The sequence below is a fragment of the Dreissena polymorpha genome, chromosome 15, assembly GCF_020536995.1.
Source record: "Dreissena polymorpha isolate Duluth1 chromosome 15, UMN_Dpol_1.0, whole genome shotgun sequence".
NCBI classification, from domain to species: domain Eukaryota; kingdom Metazoa; phylum Mollusca; class Bivalvia; order Myida; family Dreissenidae; genus Dreissena; species Dreissena polymorpha.
In genome coordinates this window covers 48,410,797-48,425,913 of record NC_068369.1, presented here as the reverse complement: position 1 = coordinate 48,425,913, position 15,117 = coordinate 48,410,797, and the positions used below count along the sequence as shown (strand labels likewise).

The 15,117-nt window shown below is 34.7% G+C and overlaps 1 long non-coding RNA gene across 1 annotated transcript in view; it reads left to right on the top strand.

The window, feature by feature from the left end:
- Positions 1–14,362, top strand: part of LOC127860516 (uncharacterized) — a 36,275-nt gene extending 21,913 nt beyond the window's left edge. Inside the window, exon 2 of the long non-coding RNA XR_008039827.1 lies at positions 11,368–14,362. This is a non-coding gene — a long non-coding RNA (uncharacterized LOC127860516). The remainder of the gene's footprint in view (positions 1–11,367) is intronic.
- Positions 14,363–15,117: the final 755 nt, after the last annotated feature.

Genomic DNA, 15,117 nt, shown 5'->3' with positions numbered 1-15,117 from the left:
CGGAGAACTGCCCCCCTGTCAGAATTTAGTAGGCGGATATCTGCCCCCCGCCCCCCATCAAATCTGTAGGGGCGGAGAACTGCCCCCCGGTGTCATATTAGTTATTAGTTACGTAGTGAAAACAATACTTACGGGTAATTTTACGTTATCGCCGTACACATTTTATCCGGTAACAATTGAATTTCAGTACAAGTATATTACCATTTATCGAACTGAATAACACAAATTGTCTAGAGGCATGTGATAATACTGTTTAAGGCCCTTAGTGCGCATCTGCACCACTCACTATACATGAATGCCATGTAAAAGTCGTGTTTTAATAAGAGCGCGAAACATAGTCGAGATCCACACAGGAAACGCGTGCGTGTTAATACTGGCCAAGTGTCGCAACTAAATATAGACGTGCAACTCAGTACTTATGGAGGAAAAGTTACATCGGAATCCGGAGAAGCGCCCCCCGGAGAACTGCCCCCCGGAGAACTGCCCCCTTATTTTAAAGGTGGCGGAGAGGTGCCCCCCCCCCCATCAAATCGGTAGGGGCGGAGAACTGCCCCCCTGTCAGAATTTAGTAGGCGGATATCTGCCCCCCCCCCATCAAATCTGTAGGGGCGGAGAACTGCCCCCCGGTGTCATATTAGTTATTAGTTACGTAGTGAAAACAATACTTACGGGTAATTTTACGTTATCGCCGTACACATTTTATCCGGTAACAATTGAATTTCAGTACAAGTATATTACCATTTATCGAACTGAATAACACAAATTGTCTAGAGGCATGTGATAATACTGTTTAAGGCCCTTAGTGCGCATCTGCACCACTCACTATACATGAATGCCATGTAAAAGTCGTGTTTTAATAAGAGCGCGAAACATAGTCGAGATCCACACAGGAAACGCGTGCGTGTTAATACTGGCCAAGTGTCGCAACTAAATATAGACGTGCAACTCAGTACTTATGGAGGAAAAGTTACATCGGAATTAATTTTCATTATAAAGATAGTATTGACCCATGGAAAAAAAACGTAAATTTACGTATAAAAAAGGAAATTAATAGGCAAAGCAAAGGCATTAATTTAGCTGACTTGAAGAAAAAAGTAGAGTGAAGTCGAATTTATAATCAATTTATTTATGTTGTTTAGTTAATGCATGTGTCATACAAAATGACATACATAAATACACACATTACACATATTACGGCAACAGTTTGCATTTTGAGCAGATCATGTCGACATGCCAAACAAACAAAATCGGTAACAGTTGCTTTAATTAGCAGCTAATTAGGCAGGCAGAGAACTTGTTACCGTTAACGATAAGCACCGCGATCTTTTAATCTTTTAATTGGTAGACCGGACCGACCTTTATTGTTAAGAACTTGTTAGCTTTGAATAAAGCCGCATACGGGTTTATTATATTGAACCGTCCAAATCCGTAATTGGCGAAAACAAACAAATAAATTATTGTTTTCAGCTTGCATAAGGATGGATTAAATTGCATGCTAATTGTTTGTTTTACTTACGGGGAAAATATCAAATAATTCAGCCGAGAAAACTTTTTATTAGCAAAAAGTGATTTGTTTTTCTTTGTTCACATAGACGAAAATCACGTGATTATCAAGATGGCGACGTCAATGCCGAGGCAGGTTTTTTTGCCGTTTTATAACTTTTATTACTTGTACAACTTTATATTACTTTTGAAATTTCACTCAATTTCCAGACATAATAGCAAGAAAGTTACTGGCGTTATTGTCATTATAATACTCGCTTTATATATCGCCGCGAAATTTCTTTAATTAGGGGGCACTTCTCCGGGTCATCAATTCTGACAATCGGCAGGGGGGCAGTTCTCCGCCCTATAAAAAACAGTGAGGGGGCAGTTCTCCGCCCAGTGAAAAATCTTTGGGGGGGGGGCAGTTCTCCGGGGGGGCACTTCTCCTAGAGCCGTTTTTTACTAACAATATAATATCACCACTATTGAATGCCCATAATCTATGAGCTGTTAGTTTGTTAGTTTGTTAGTTTCCATTTTTATTTAATGTCATTTATTAATATAAACAAGAAATATCTTTAAAAAAGATATACGGCGTTGATTGTGGTCGATGTTTATGAACGATCAAAAGTTATCTCTATGAGATAAAAAGTAGCGGATGCCTCTTTTCTGCGCAGTTCTTAGCTACATCATAAGCAAATCAATTACGGGGTGTTGCGCCAGATTTCGTGGCTTATTTTGCTTTATGTGATATTATTACTCAGATATCTATATTTACATAATAGAAAATCACAAGAAACATGAAAATAAACGAGTGCATATAGGTCAGCCGGCAATACTCGAATCTTATTTAATTGCATAATTATAGTATAGTGAATTATTGTGCTCATGCTTAATAAACTGGTCTAAATGGATAAATATTTCTAATTAATTTTATCAAAATTGGTCCTTATCATGGTTGAAACCATATTAAAAATCGATGATTGGCTTACCACAATAATATCGCCGAATATCTTTATTTAGTATCTCTCTGATCAAAACAGACTTCAAGTGCACAAAGTTTACGAGACGGCGTTTATATAAAGATTTCTGCAACTGACCGCAAACTGACCTTGATACCTTGCGGATTGGAATGCAATGCATTACAGTCACTACGTTATTGTCAGTAAGACCGGTGTAACACAATGATCGCAACCCCTTCTGCGAACTCCGGTGATGAACTGTATATAAACTCTGACTTTCACAAATGGCCGCGACTTGACCCGAAACCTCGCGGGTTGAAATGCAATGCAAGTAAGTACTAAATATGACAACATAGCCTTTAGTATAAACGCTTTTGCGCTGGTAATTCTCTGAAAATAAAAGGTGAACGCACAAACTGTATTTATGTCGAAAATTGATTGTGAAACTGTTCTATCTATTGAGCCTTTTCATTAGAGATAAAATTGTTTCATGCAGTAAAACAGTGTTACAAAGACGCGGACATGTTTCCAATGTTCTGGTGTTATACTCAAATCAGCCAATGGAATAAATGAAGTGTATTCATTCGTACCTAGCCGCGGGAAATTTTATTTGAGTATTATTGGACACTTACAAAGGTCAAGTCAGAGTGAAAAGCTGGCTTAATACAGCTTACGCCGAAAAATCCAAATAGTGCCTTATGCCCTCTTAAATACATGCATCCAGTCTTATCTTATTTTGTCACCTTAGACCCCTAGAGAGCACAGTCACCCACGGTTTATTAGATTACAATCAGTAACACAGTAACTGATAAGCTGAAGGACACACTCCACACATTGAATATCTTATTATCTCCAGGTCAAACAATCTTGAGATTTGAGTTTTTTTTATTAATTTTAAATGAATACGAAATAAGTTGTTTTTTTATTGAGGAAAACACGTATTATAATAATTGTTTTAAACAATGTGTTGGCATGGTAAATCTATCAGTTGTGTTTGATTTAATTATTGAGAACAATGGGCTAATGAATCTGCAGATTAATTTCACAAAGACAATATTATCAGTTTTAAATACATAGTTTTATTTGTTTGTAATACTACTGGCAATCTTCTTAGTTTTTTACTACCAATCCTTACTTTTTGTTTATCCCTTTACCCCTTAGATACGTATTTTGACGCATTCGTAGTCACTTAGAAAGTTATATTTAATTCAAGAACTTTCTTACTAGATCCAAGTTTTAAAGGCATCATTTCCAACCCTTAGATACTGATGAGCAGCAAGCAGCATAAAACCTGAACAGCCTGCGTTTTATTCACAGGCTGTTCTGAAGTTATGCTGTTTGCACAAAGCCACTTCCACTTTGCTTTTGTGTGGGAAAGGGTTAAACAAGTGTTATATTTTTATGCTTCCCGAAATAAAATGTTGGCGGAGCATATAGTGGCCAGTTTGTCCTTCCTTCCTTCCTTACTTCTTTCAGTCACACTTTTGTTACGGTTTCTCATAGCGCCTTCAACACTTTACCAATCTCTTTCATATTTGGCATGTAGGTACCTTGCATGGACCTCTACCTTTTGATGAGGTTTGAGGTCACTGGGTTCAAGGTTAAGGTCACCGAGGCTAATAATAGATTTTCTGTCACGCTTTTGTTACAGTTTCTCATAGGGCCTTCACTACTTTACGGATCTCTTTCATTTTTTGCATGTCTAAGGTACCTTGCATGGACCTCTACCTTTTGATGAGGTTTGAGGTCACTGGGTTCAAGGTCAAGGTCACAGAGGCCTAATAATAGATTTTCTTTCACGCTTTTGTTACAGTTTCTTATAGGGCCTTCACTACTTTACTGATCTCTTTCATATTTGGCATGTAGGTACCTTGCATGGACCTCTACCTTTTGATGAGGTTTGAGGTCACTGGGTTCAAGGTCAAGGTCACCGAGGCTAATAATAGATTTTCCGTCACGCTTTTGTTACAGTTTCTCATAGGGCCATCCGCCTTCACTACTTTACCGATCTCTTTCATATTTGGCATGTAGGTACCTTGCATGGACCTCTACCTTTTGATGAGTTTTTAGGTCACTGGGTTGAAGGTCAAGGTCACCGAGGCTAATTATATATTTTTCCGTCACACTTTTGTTACAGTTTTTCAAAGCGCCTTCAATATTTTACTGATCTCTTACATATTTGGCATGTAGGTACCTTACATATATAGACCTCTACCTTTTGATGACGCTTGATGTCATTTGGGGTCAAGGTCACCGAGGCTAATAATAGATTTTTCTTAGGTGGTTATTAACACATAGATTGACAAAGGGCATCATCGCGAGCATCCATCGTTTTCAACGATACTTGTTGTTAGGAGTTTCAGACTAAGGAGTTATAATGCTAGGGTTAAAAATGATTGAAAAAGTACCAAACAAATATTTGTGCAAATGGGGTGTCACTGGGCCAATTGTTGTACTGCTCATTTGACACTTTACAGTAAAACTTGTTGTTCAATGTCATAAGTTGGCAGTCATTTAGTCCAGCCCAAAAAAGGGACCTTTTACACAATTCAATATTCAGTCTCATAATTTAAGATTCAATGTGACAGACTTTCAATTGATTTAAGGGCTTCTAAATGCTCACACCTCACATCAAAGATGATAAACAGTCTCTGGAAAAACCACAATGGGATTTCAATCAGGCAACATTCATTTTAATTTGTTCCCAGCATTTCATAAGCACTTTTTATATTGATCATTAAATTGTTCATCATAATCCATAAATAAACATTTAAAATGTATTTACAATTTCTTTTGAACATTCTCTCCAAATGCTTTGTGACACTATTTCCAATATTCTATCAGAAATTGTGTTTTTGTTTTGTCTCTTTTTAATTCACCCTAGGGTGTGATGAAGATACAAAAAAGTATGCCAAGGGAAGCTCTGATTTTCTCATTAATTATTTCAAGATAAAAGAGTTGTACATTTCATGCAAATTAAATATGCTTCAAAACATTAAGGGTATTGCATGTGCTTGATAATAGTTTCTTTGTGTCTCACATCACTGAAGCACAAGCTGCTATCTACTGTTGTGCAAATGTCAAATTTTAAATCTAACTTTCATTTTTACCTGAAGTATTTAGTACAAATACCATTTCATAATTATTTGATGAGTTGATAAAACTTTTTACCTGAGAAATGGGGTTATATTTTCAATAAGTTGCCAGTAGCAGACATGGGGTAATCATAATTGTTAATCTGTTATCATCATGATTATTAATTGAATACTTTTTTCATTAATCATGGATTGATCATTAATTATAGCTTTTGTATTACTTAAATAATAATTTTATAGATTACCTCTACAAGAGGTCATTACTCATTATTATTTTATGATTATTTTTGACCAAAAAGCAGATTCAATTTCAATTCATGAAGACAAATGACACATTAACAACATCAGATACTTGCCAACTTATCATGTAGTTAATTACTCAAGTGGTGTAGATCTCTGATAGCTCTCGGTCCGAGGGGTATTTCAAGGGATTAAGTCTGAACAATAGTTCTTATTTGGAACTTGCCTACAACTGGTTTTTCCGCTAATTTACATGAGGTACAAATAAAATTGACCTAGATCCACGGGAATGCGTATTGTTATTCCCCCTACAGGTGAAAATGGAGGGGACTTATGGTTTTTGCTCTGTCTGTCAGTCAGTCACACTTTTCTGGATCCTGTGATAACTTTAAAAGTTCTTCATATTTTTTCATGAAACTTGAAAATATGGATAGATGGCAATATGGAGATTATGCACGTCATTTCATTTTGTTCCTACGTCAAGAATTCTGGTTGCTATGGCAACAAATAGATTAGAAATATTGCTGAAAATAGTGGATCCTCCGATAGTTTTAAAAGTTCTACATATTTTTTCATGAAACTTGAAACATGGATAGAAGGCAACATGGAGATTATGCATGTCAATTCATTGTGTTCCAATGTCAATAATTCTGATTGGTATGGCAACAAATAGACTAGAAATATTGCTGAAAATGGTGGAGTTTCATCGGTATTGGACTCATATTGCTTGGAAATAGTCTTGTTCAAACTAAGTAAGTACGGTACCAGAATATTCATGTGACACTAGGGTCATAATGGTAAAAAGTTTATTGTACCTAACGATTAGTGGAGTTCCGAATACAGTCTATTGCATTGATGATCTGCATTTATGCAAAAAATAAGTGTTGGAGCTTAATTCGGTGTGGGAACAGTTAAGTAATCAGTCAAATAATTGATTTCATGAGAATTTTAGTGAACCATGTTAACCCATGTATACAAGTTACATTTTGAAAAAGCAATTCATGCAACTTCTGCACCAGTGGAGAGACTCTGGCATTTTCTTTCCTTTCTCATAGAAGTTGAATGAGTGACCGCACTTTTCAAATGCCCATGAACATTAAATGCAATAATCGTGCAGTACCATGCAACCTTTTTTTTTGTGCAAGTTAATAGGATAAGAATTAAGGGTGTCACGGTACTCTGTGGGAAGGTATATCGTAATAGTCTCCTCTCAGTACGGTGCATGATACGCCTTCGAGTGCGTATGGTACGGTACAGCATTTTTCATATGCGCCAACGCGCCAAGTAAACTTTTAATGTTTGGATGTTGTAACAATACGCGGCAAGAAAGATTCCATTGGCGCAATCAATAAAATATGTGGCACAGTAATTGGATCAATGTTAACGGAAATTCTCCCAATATCATCTCATATCACATTTTTAAATGACAAATTTTGTAATCATGAATATGAATTTAAAATAAAATTACATTTTTTACAAATTAAAGAAATTAATGTATGTAGAGGTCTTTAAATAAAATTGAAAAAATGGTTTAAAATGGTTTGTATGTTGTTTCCATCTGACAATACGTATCCCGGTACGTATTGTATCGTACACACTGTACCGCGATACGTATAGTAATGAAGGGGAGCGTATCGTGACACCCTTAATAAGAATAGGATTTTTTTTATAGATGAACAGTGGTTGATAAAGGGTCTAGAAGCCCAAATATTATTAAATGCATGAATTAATACATTTGTAATCAATTTGATCACTTTGGTTGAGATTACCAATTAATAATATATCAATGAAAAAAACATTAATCATGTTAAAAAATAAGTTAAAATCATTAATTTCATTGATTTTTTTTTCGAGTAATTGACCACATGTCTGCCCAGTTGCAACTGAGAGTAACATTCTTTTGTGACATAGACATTTTGCTTCACTTCATTATAAGAGCCATCACACTGCAGTTTATAAATTAACTGATAAGATAAGCTATTGGGGGACATCACTGACCCCAGTAGACAGATTATCTCCAGAGCCAATTAAATATGCAGGTTTTGTTGTTTGCTATAATTAGCACATGCTTAACAGTTACATGTATATGTTTCAATTGTACTTTCTCGTGGAAGCTGTCTAAGCCAGCTTTTCACCTAACCTGACCTTTGTAAGACAGACTGTCCAATAAAATTTCCTGCGGCTAGACACAAATAAAGACACTTCATTTTTTCCATTGGCTGATTTGAGCGATATATATATATATATATGGTATGTCAATAAAAGATTCAAATTGTGTTTTCAGCAATATCATGAAAATATTATTTTTGATTATTTCACCATATTGACGTTGCCAAATGTGTGGGGAATGCTTGCAAAAAAATAATGATGTTATAATATATTATACATTTTGGGAAGTAATTTAAGTATTTCTTTGCATCAATAGAAAATAACATAAAATAATGACCACTTAAACATTAAAATTATTGTAATCCGAACAAGATGTAGCCCCCCCTCCCTAGCAATTGCTGTAAGGGGTAACAAACACCTGGACATTAAACCCGGGTGTGTGGGGTGTTCCGCTGAGACTTGCGAAATGTGACCCATTTTTATACTGGAACTCTGATAAAGTAGACCCATTTTGATACAAGATTTTTTTTTAAAGCATACCCATTTGTATACGATACCATTGAGAATGTGGACCCATTTCAATACAAGAAGTTTTATAAACTGGACCCATTTAAATACTAGAATTTGATAAAGTGGACACATTTCATACTTGAATTTTAATTTCTGTCATATCAATACAGTTTTCTTATTGAATTTGCTATTATATCTTTAACGCTACTGAAATTTACTTTTTGACCCATTTATATGGTGTGCTGTAAAAATGCCAGAGGTAAAAATGCCATAGGTAAAAATGCCAGAGGTAAAAATGCCAGCGGTAAAAATGCCAGAGGTAAACTGGTAAAAATGCCATAGGTAAAAATGCAAGACGTTATATAGTAAAACAGATTTTTGAGCAATATTTTTTAAGGATATTGAGTATTGTACTGAAACATTTTTTTTTTAATTGAACATGTTGTTAATGGTTGGGAATTTGTGTTTCTTTGATGAATCGGTCATTAAAGAAAACTTGTTAAATTCATTGTAAAAGGATATTGAGTATTGTACGGATACATTTTTTTAATTAAACATGTTGTTTGAGAATAATGTGTCAGTAATACATGTTATTTTATATTGTATTCTAAAGATTCACATGCTTTTTTTAAGAAATGAAAGATTCAAATGTGTCTTATTCATATTGTTTCTGTGTCTTAAATGTGTTTTATTTATATGTGACTACGTGCTTATTTTTTGAAGAAATGAAAGATTCATATGTGTCATATTTGTATTTTATCCATGTCTTAAATGTGTCTTATTTAAGACTACATGCTATACCGCCAGTGCGATGCAATAGATCTTATTTCTTAATCTCCACTTTACACTTAGCGCTGTCTTTAATAAGGCTACCGCTATTTCAAGGACAGATTACTGAAAACTAAATAAAAAGTACAACTGTGATGTTGATCCATGTTGATGTTGATTCTAGCTAGATCATATTTAAGTAAATTATATTAGTTCGGAATTATACAATTGCGTATGCTATGCTTAGAATATATAGACATTTATTAACATTTATTAACTGTACTGATATCCACATCAAATAATGATTTTACCTGTATTATTTGCCATTGAACGCTTATTTAAAATAATAATGGTAAATAAATAAGATAGTGATCAACACAGGAGGTTGCTAATACACAGTGTAGACTTCCCCTGACTTTGATTCGAGCACAATAAATCCCAATATTATAAAATTAAAAGAACAGAACAGCGAGTTTATTTGCGACATAAGCATATACAGCTAAACATCAAACTACCATAATAATAAATACACAATACACATGCATCAAAATAACACCAAAAATATGTTTATGCATTTTGTACAAATATATGACTTGTGAGAATGTATGATGTAAGAGAAAGCTCTTTCTGTTTTAACAAAGTTAAGTGAATTTTTAAAATCCGCAATTGATAAAGAAAAAAATACAGTTAGATGTTATGTACAAAATTTTAGTTGTGGGGGGAAAATTTACTCTCTAAAAAATCTTTATATTATCTGCTCTAAGTTTAAATGCTGTAATTAGCAAGACGTATCAATACATGCCTCATTTAATAATCAATCTATAATATATAATGCATTTATATATAAGCAAATTTCTGATTTCAATAGTTTTATGGTTTCCCATATTTATGCCCCCTTCAAAGAAGAGGGGGTAGATTTTTTGTACATGTCGGTCAGTCCGTCCGTCCACCGAATGGTGATGTATATCATTTGATGTACATCAAAGTTATAATGGCAGACACAGTATTGTGCCAGATAAAAGATTAGCCCTCCCCAATTAAATCAACTTTTTATAATAATTTAAACATTTATAATTTTACTTCATTCTCATTCACAATCTTACTTTGTGTAAATTAGTATAAATAATGGTTTGTTTATTTTGTGTAGTTAAAATCATCGAAGAATGTGCTTAATTAAAAAAGTGCTTCAGTTTTATAAGTTAAGGAAAGTTTTAATAAATTGATCATTTAATATATGATTTAATTTATAAATTTAGATTTGAAACAAGAGTCATTTAATAATTAAGATAAGAATTTAATTAATAATTTAATTTTAATCCATTGATCAAGGAATATTAAATCAAATTTAATTTAAAACAGGTGCTTGTTGATCAATTTATAATATAGGAAGATAATTTAATAAGGTGTCTTAGCTCAGGTAATATTAAATACCACACAATACCTGGAAATAAGACAGCATTTTGTCTTATTACCAGTTATTGTGTGGTGTAAATGGTGGATTGGTTGTTTATTGTCTTTCTGTGTTCATTTGCTGAAATATGACAATGAATTTATAAAAATGAAGCTCATTCTATTACAAGAAAAGGAATTTTGTATAATGGAAGAGTTTTTAAGTTACAATATTCATGTAACACACATAAATCCTATTTTAAAGGTAACTGGCCGTCAACTGCAGTAGTCTGTTATATCTTATGGAGAAATTGCCATTATTACATTATGCAGTAACAAGTCAACTAAACAGCCTGAATGTTGTTGGGTTAAAATGGTTAAAATGCTGATAGAAAGAAAAAGAATTCACATATGAAACATTATAAATTGCATGCTTATGTGCCTTCTTTATAAATTCCATGAGGCCTTTATATTTTATGCCCCCGGTAGGGTGGCATATAGCTGTTGAACTGTCAGTATGTCAGTCTGTCCGTCCGTCCGAAAAAAAATTAACGTTGGCCATAACTTTTGCAATATTGAAGATAGCAACTTGATATTTGGCATGCATGTGTATCTCATGAATCCGCACATTTTGAGTGGTGGAAGTTCAAGGTCAAGGTCATTCTTCAAGGTCAAAGGTCAAATTGCGGCGCAGTAGGGGGCTTTGTGTTTCTGATGAACACATCTCTTGTTTTATCTAAATTTAGAATAGCATATAATACATTTCATATTATTTGGTGTTCATCTGATATGCTCATTTGTATTTTCAGTTTGGCCATGCCCAGGAGGGAGTGACTGAGTTATGGGGTGCAGAATCATCCCCAACAGCGCTTGAGGATGGTTTCCTGCTCGATGAGGATGAATCCATAACTGAGAACTGAGGATGATACTTCTCTCAACACTGCATTGTATGAAGACAAAGCAACTCAGTGTGGTTAGTCATCGTCAACAACAGAACCAGACTCAGCTGCCGTTGGAGTCTGCCAAGTTGAGATCACTGTGCCTATCAGGGTTGAGTGTTACATACTGAACGAAGTGATCCAAAGCAATTTATTGTCAATACGCACGCTAGAGACCTGGACATTCGCTTTTTACATTCAGATCAAAGCATGGCAAAACATATTTAAGGATGAAAGTATGTGTTAATGAAGCAGGACACACTACTGAATATGTTCATGGTTAGGAAGTTGCCCAGAACCATTTTTTGTGGGAACAAATTTGTAGTGATTATCTTTTTGCCCTTTAGCTCACCTGAGCACAATGTGCTAATGGTGAGCTTTTTTGATCGCCTTTTGGCAGTCGTGGAGTGCGTGTTGTGTGGCGTCAACATTTGCCTTGTAAACAATCTTGAGGCCACATTAATTGTCCAAACTTCATGAAATTTGGTCAGAACATTTTTCCAAATGAAATCTTGGACAAGTTAAAAAATTGTTCCGGTTTATTGTCCGTCATCATGAAACTTGGTCAGAGGATTTGTCAAAATGATATCTTGGGCAAGTTCAAAAATGGTTCCGGTTGGTTCAAAAACATGGGCACCAGGGGGTGGGGCATTTTTCCTTATATGTCTATATATAGCTATAGAAAAACCTGGTATCCGGACAATCGCTCCTACAGACAATCGCTCCTACGCTAAATTTGACAGGGCGGACGGTCGCTCCTACGATGTTTTGACAGGGCGGACAGTCGCTCCTACGATGTTTTGACAGGGCGGACAGTCGCTCCTACGATGTTTTGACAGGGCGGACAGTCGCTCCTACATTATTTTGCCAACCCGGACAATCGCTCCTACATTATTTTGTCAACCCGGACAGTCGCTCCTACATTATTTGGACTCCACGGCAAAATGTAGTGTACGCCGATCAAAGGCTAACACCTATGATTAACCGACAATTAAAATTGCCACTTGTGTCGAAAAATGCGAAATAAGCCAGATATTTAAATTTGAAATCGAAAATGTCTGTACATTTGAATTTGCCAGCATGTTGCATTTCATGAATTTTGTATTCAATGTATAATTGTTCTTGTCTATTTTGTGTTATTGTAACATATACATATAACATTTTATCAATATATTACAATTCAACACATACAAAAATTGTTCAGTATCACTTTAACACACTATTTTAATAATCATAGAAATGCCGATTAAGAAATTGTTCAGTGTCATATCAATCAATTGGTCAAATGTGAAAACAATGACCTAGCCAATTGTTTACTAACCTTAATTCACTTTAAAGGGATCTTTTGACGGTTTGGTAAATTGACAAAATTGAGAAAAGTTGTTTCAGATTCGCAAATTTTCGGTTTAGTTATGATATTTGTGAGGAAACAGTATTACTGAACATTTGCCATGGTCTAATATAGCCATTATATGCATCTTTTGACGATTTAAAAACCTAAAAATTATAAAGCGTTGCAACGCGAAGCGATTGAATAATTTAGAAAGTTCTAGTGATGTCGTTTAAATTTGTGAAACTACGATGATATAAGGTATAAAATACGCATCTTATGTATCCTTGGCAGGATAGCTCAGTTGGCTAATGCGTTTTTTTACTTCGAGTCCTGCTGCGGGCTACTTTTGTTTTCCTTTTTTAAATTTTATTTTTTATTTTTTACTGGAGCTTTTAAAATTTTATGTTTACATTTATCAATATAAAGCATTTAATAGCAAACTTCAAAACATGCCAAAATCTGTGAAAAGGCCCCTTTAATGTGACGCCATTCTGTAATCTTTATGCACGGTTCGCACATCATAGGTGTCAAAGTGGTCATTATCGATTGATACTACCATTGTTGTTATAGCAATTATTGATTTAATGCGGTTTTTATGTTTATTCCATTCGCAAAATGGCACTTATTCCAATAAATGTAATATAGGAACGAATGTCCCTGATAGGAATAATGTAGGAACCATTGTCCAAAGTGCCCTTATAACTACCTTATATTTACAGAATCGACAAACTGTAACATAGTTTGTCAGTAAGTAAATTAATTAATTAAAATCAAATTGATCGCCTCATGTTAAATTGGCTTTCTGTTAACAGGTTGGCAATTTTAATTGTTGGTTAATTATAGGTGTAAGCCTTTGATCAGCGAATAATATGTTTTGCCGTGGAGTCAAAAATAATGTAGGAGCGATTGTCCGGGTTGACAAAATAATGTAGGAGTGATTGTCCGGGTTGGCAAAATAATGTAGGACCGACTGTCCGCCCTGTCAAAACATCGTAGGAGCGACTTTTCGCCCTGTCAAAACATCGTAGGAGCGACTATCCGCCCTGTCAAAACATCGTAGGAGCGACTGTCCGCCTTGTCAAATTAAGCGTAGGAGCGATTGTCCGTAGGAGCGATTGTCCGGGATTCGAAAAACCTTTTTAACACTCTATAGAGTGTCCCAATGATATCATGAAAAACATGGCCACCAAGGGGCGGGGCTTTTTCCTTACATGACTATTGGTAAAAACATGTTAACACTCTCAGTCGCATTTATAGTCCAATCTCCATGATGAAAAATTCTTATGTGATTATGAATTTTCTTCAGCAACATTAATACTCTGCCCCATACGATAATGGCTCTTATGCTTACATGTTTGTTGCCTGCATCACTGCAGAATATTAGCTGTTTTCTCCCGACATGTTATTAATTTTGTAATATCAACAACTTGCTTAATACGTGTAATAAATTGCTTATTTTTGTATGCCAGTTGTATTGATATGTGTTTATGAATGATGAAGTTTTGATGAAATATCATTAAATTGTAAAAACTATGTTCATGCATTCTTTTATTGCACAGACTAAAATTGTTACTACAGTCTCAGGTTTATTTAGAGACTGTATCACATAAATGGTTGCATAAGCTCCTCTGTAGAAGCCGGAACACATTTCATTTAGTTATCATTATGTACATAAGGGGACATACTTTTAAAGTTTTGATTGTGCTTTTTAACAACACATGGAATCCATATGTTCTTTTCATTAACTTTTTGCATTCTGGGCACTCATACACAACGGACTGATTAATGTCCTCAACAAATTCACTATCACAATGTTCATCCTCGTCATCCCATGACACAAAATCCGCCTAAGACATGTTGAAGAAAAACAGAAAAGTCACTTAATAACTTGATTGATATGCTAAATATCGGAGAATGGCACAGTATACGGGTCTGAAGATTTCTATACATATACTCTAGGTTGTAATGTTATTTATTATTGGTAAAATTGTGCATTGAATTGAGCGGTAATTTAAGAGAGCAAAGAACACAAACAGCAGATTAGAGCAGACCAAGAACAGATTCTCTCCATAAGAAGAAAAACTTGTTCAGAGCTTTATTCAAATTATACTACAGGTAAATGGCATTCGGATTATTCAAATTTGAAAAATGCAATTAAAATGAAAAACAAAAATCTAATTTAAACAACCTATTATTAGTTGTTTGTCGTAAGATTCTTATCGCTCCTTTATCTCATTACAAAGGCCATCTTTATATACCGGTAAGAATTGTGTTTTTTTTTTCAAACT